Consider the following 4,436-nt stretch of genomic DNA (forward strand, 5'->3'; position numbering starts at 1 on the left):
GAGACTATTGAGAAGAATTCTGTTTCTCAGCTAAAATTTGGCTGAAAGCCCAGTATCCCAGCCAGAACTGGACAGCCGGCCATCATCAACATATTGCAGCCAGACCATGGCAGCACCTCGGACAGATGAAGAAAGGAGGTTGTTTATTGATGGTAGGTTCATGTCAAAGGGTGAAAAAAGGGAGGGTAAATACATTTCTGCTAGAAGCCAGATGCCGGGTAATTCATTCCAGAAGAAAAGTGAACTTTAGGAAAGCTATTAATTAGGTCATTTGATTTTTGGAAATGGGATGTTTTGATAATTTTGAGTTAAACATAGTGGGCTAGATCCTCCGCTGACATGAATCAGTGGTGCCATGTTGATGTCAAAAGTGCTATGTCAGTCTCTGCCTGAAGATCTGTTACATTAGGGAAGGTCCAGAAGAGCCATGCTATATAGACAACTAGAAAAAGGGCAGAAACCCAATTCTTTGCCATTTTGTGCCTTTCTAGCCTTAGACCAATGGTAGACAAGTTCTAACCTAGGTCCCAGAAGGCAAATATGATATGCAGTTAGCCATTCCCTAGACAGTCCTCTTTTTCTCCAGCGGAGGCTGGACAGAGGGTGGTGCATGAATCATTATAATGACCGTATGTCACCTGTGGATTTCCCATGTGAAGAGAATTAGCCAATTAAGAAAGCTTTCTGACAGCATAGTGATAGAAGCAGCATAAAGAAGCCAGGGCAGAGCTTGTTTTTAACTTTTACCTTTTTATAGGTCAAGGCCATGGGACTTCCCCCAACCTAGACTAGCATGTACTAGTATGCGCTGGAGGTCAATGCTGAGCTCCACAGGCACAAATATGTATGCAGCCCAAAAAAGGAGCAGCAGGGAGTACTGTGAATCATGGATGATCTCCACATACAGAGTTGTGGGGATAGAAGGGGTCTCCAAACTGACCTGCCAGAGCAGGTAGTCCAGTTACAGAGGATAAGAGATCAGTTAGTGAGGCCAATTCATCAGATGCAGCGGTCCTGACCTTGCCTGTTCCCAAACCCCAGCTGTGCATAAAACAAGAAGAGGCAGCCTTCTCATTCAACATGCAAGAGGCGGGGAGGAGAGAGACACTGGAGAACAATTAGAGCTTGATAGGATAATTTACTAGCAGGAAGCTGGATTTATATTCTCATAAAGCTGTCTTGGTGAGGGTTTTTTTTTTTTCTTGGTGGGTTTGCATATTCTTGTTAATCACTCCCCAAGAAGATCTGCTTCCTTTTCTTTCTGTTTGGTTTTTTTTTTTTTCTCTCCCCCTTTACTTGGGGGAAAAAAGTCTCTAAGAGATTTTTTTTAAAGGGGAAGAAAGCAAAGGTCATCACTTCTCTTCCACCAAAGTTCTCTTCTTGCAGCTGAGTTCTGTCACTTCACATTTTAATAAGCATGACTGGTGCAGCAGCCTATGTGAGAAGGGGAGAAAAAGTAGTAAATGAAATTCAGTAACAAGATTAAATTATCACCAGGAAATTTATTCTAGCCAGAACCATACATCAGCTTTCATGGCATCCCCCCTTCCCACAGTACATTTGGAAAGCGTGCAATTTATGTAGAATGCAGTGTGATGAAAAGCTAACATGATTTGTGTATATACAATAAAGGTGGTTCAAACTTGTACAATCAATGGAGTTGCACCTATTTATATTCAGTAAGTAGCTGGGAAGGGTCATGGGTGGATCTTTTCAAGGGGGAAGGAAGCTGCTAAGACGGAGCAATAAGAGAAGAATGATGGGGAATGGCACCAACTGAAAGAGCAGGATAATTCATAGAGAGGCTTCCTGTGTATTAGAAAAAAAGTCATCAGTGGTCTTGTCTACATAAGATTCTACATCGTTGTAGCAATGTGCTACAGTGACAAAGCGTCGGTGGCACAAATCACAAACCGTGATGCCACAACTACATTGATGTAATGATATGCTCCCTTGTGATAGTGCACCGCTACGGCAATGCAGTGGTTAAAAATAACCATGCGCCACCGCGCAGTAATGGCTGTTCTGTGCCATCATTTAGCACTTCCCCTGCCCACTGCTGGAATCTCTCCAATTTGTCCACTGTTGACAGATCTTCCCATCACTTTGGGGTGTGCTAATTTATTAGGGGTACATTCCTGGGGTCTCTGTAATTCTATTAATGTGCTGGTTGTGTTACTTGTGTTTCTATATGGAGCTGTGTCTCTCCCTTCTGCAAGTCCTCACCCCCAATGGAGCTATCTTGCAGGATGCAGTTTCAATGGGGCTGGGTTCCTCCAAACACTGAATCAATCAAACACATGTATGCACATACACACACAGATTAAGAGGATATATCTGAGCCAGGTCGTGTTATTTAGCATGGACAGAGAATTATCCAGGAGCACATCTGCAAGGGACCAGCAAGGGAGATTATGCTTAGGGGTAACCAACATGGTTTCATTAGAGGCAGGTCCTGTCAGACCAACCTGGTGGCCTTCTATGACCAGGTCACAAAATCCTTGGACATAGGTGTTGCGGTGGACTTTGTTCAAATTTGCAGATGACACTAAGATATGGGGGGAAGTGGGCACACTAGAGGAGAGGGACAGGCTACAACTGGACCTGCACAAGTCACAGGGGTGGGCGGATGAGACCAGGAATGGGTTTCAACACTGACAAGTGCAAGGTACTGTACCTATGGAGGAAGAACCAGCAGCACACCTACAAGCTGGGGAACTCCCTTCTCATCAGCACAGTGGCAGAAAGAGATCTTGGAGTCATTATCGATTCCAAAATGAACATGGGCCGCCAATGTGATGACGCAGTCAGGAAAGCTAACCGCACCTTGTCGTGCATCCACAAATGCATCACGAGCAGGGCCAAGGAGGTGATACTCCCCCTCTATGCGACATTGGTCAGGCCACAGGTGGAGTACTGTGTCCAGTTCTGGGCGCCACACTTCAAGAGGGATGTGGACAACATGGAGAGGGTCCAGAAGAGGGCCATTCGCATGATCAGGGAGCAGCAGGGCAGGCCCTACAAGAAGAGGCTACGGGACCTGAACCTATTCAGCCTCCACAAGAGAAGGCTGAGAAGGGATCTGGTAGCTGTCTATAAACTGGCAAAGGGAGACCAGCAGGCAATGGGAGAGTCCGTGTTCCCCTGAGCACTACCAGGAGTAACAAGGAATAACGGCCATAAGTTGACTGAGAGTAGATTCAGGCTAGACATCAGGAGGCGCTGCTTCACAGTCAGAGCAGCTAGGTTCTGGAACCAGCTACCAAGGGAAGTGGTGCTCACCTCTACTCCGGGAGTCTTCAAAAGGAGGCTAGATAATCACCACTTGATCTTTTTGTGAGCAACAGGTCAAGAAGAGTATGACCCCTAGTTGGCCACTCTAGCACTTGCACCAGGAAGTTGTCCCCAACGTTCTCCAAAATGTTCCTGGATTGCCAGTGCACTGCTGTATTGCCCTCCCAGGAGATGTCAGGGTGACTGAAGTCTCCCATGGGAATCAGTGCCTGTGATTGGAAAATTTCCGCCGGCTGTTTGAAGACAGCCTCATCCACCAAGCTTCCTCATCCACCAAGCTTCCTCCTGGCTTGGTGGTTTATAGTAGACACTCACTAAATCACCCTTGCTGAACTCCCCTCTAACCTTAACCCAGAGACTTTCAACAGGCCTATCTCTTGTTCCATAATAGAGCTCTGAACAATCATATGGCTCTATTACATAAAGTGCAAGTCCTCCCTCTCTTCTTTCCTGCCTGTCCTTCCTGAACAGTTTGTACCCATCCATGACAGTGCTCCAGTCATGTGAACCTCAGGAGATTTGGCCCAATCCTCCAAACTGTCAAAGTCTCTCTGCATACTACCCTCAAGTCTATCTACTGCTCCCCCCAGCATGGGGTAATCTGAAAACTTGCTGAGGGTGCAATCCATCCCATCTTCTAGGTTGGTGACTGAGTAATTGAACAAAGCTGGCCCCAGAACTGACTCCTGGGACATTCCACTTGATACTGGCTGCCAACTAGACATTGAGCCATTGATTTCTACCCTTTGAGTCTGATGATCTAGCTATTTTTTATCCACCTTATAGTCCATTCATCCAACCTGTACTTCCTTAGCTTGTTTGCAAGAATGTTGTAGGAGAGCAGATCAAATGCCTTGCTAAACATCTCCAAAGGGGATTATAGAACCGCAGCTATTATAAATGGAAGATAGCTATTATGTCAGCTGATCTATCCCCACCCTTACTGAAATGCATTCGTCTCTGTGGGGATGCTCTCATTCCCTTCAGGCTACTTAAGAGCATTGGCATTTCTGAATTGTTTAGGGTGATGGGAATGGTACTGAGTATTCAGTATAAATAATGGAATGAAGGCCAGTAAGGGAAGAATTTAAACTAGGCTCGTTGGGGGAAGGAGAAGATGAGGGCGGAGGAAGCCTTGGACT

The sequence above is a fragment of the Gavialis gangeticus genome, unplaced genomic scaffold (genome assembly GCF_001723915.1).
Source record: "Gavialis gangeticus isolate Ggan-Ray unplaced genomic scaffold, GavGan_comp1, whole genome shotgun sequence".
Lineage (NCBI taxonomy): Eukaryota > Metazoa > Chordata > Crocodylia > Gavialidae > Gavialis > Gavialis gangeticus.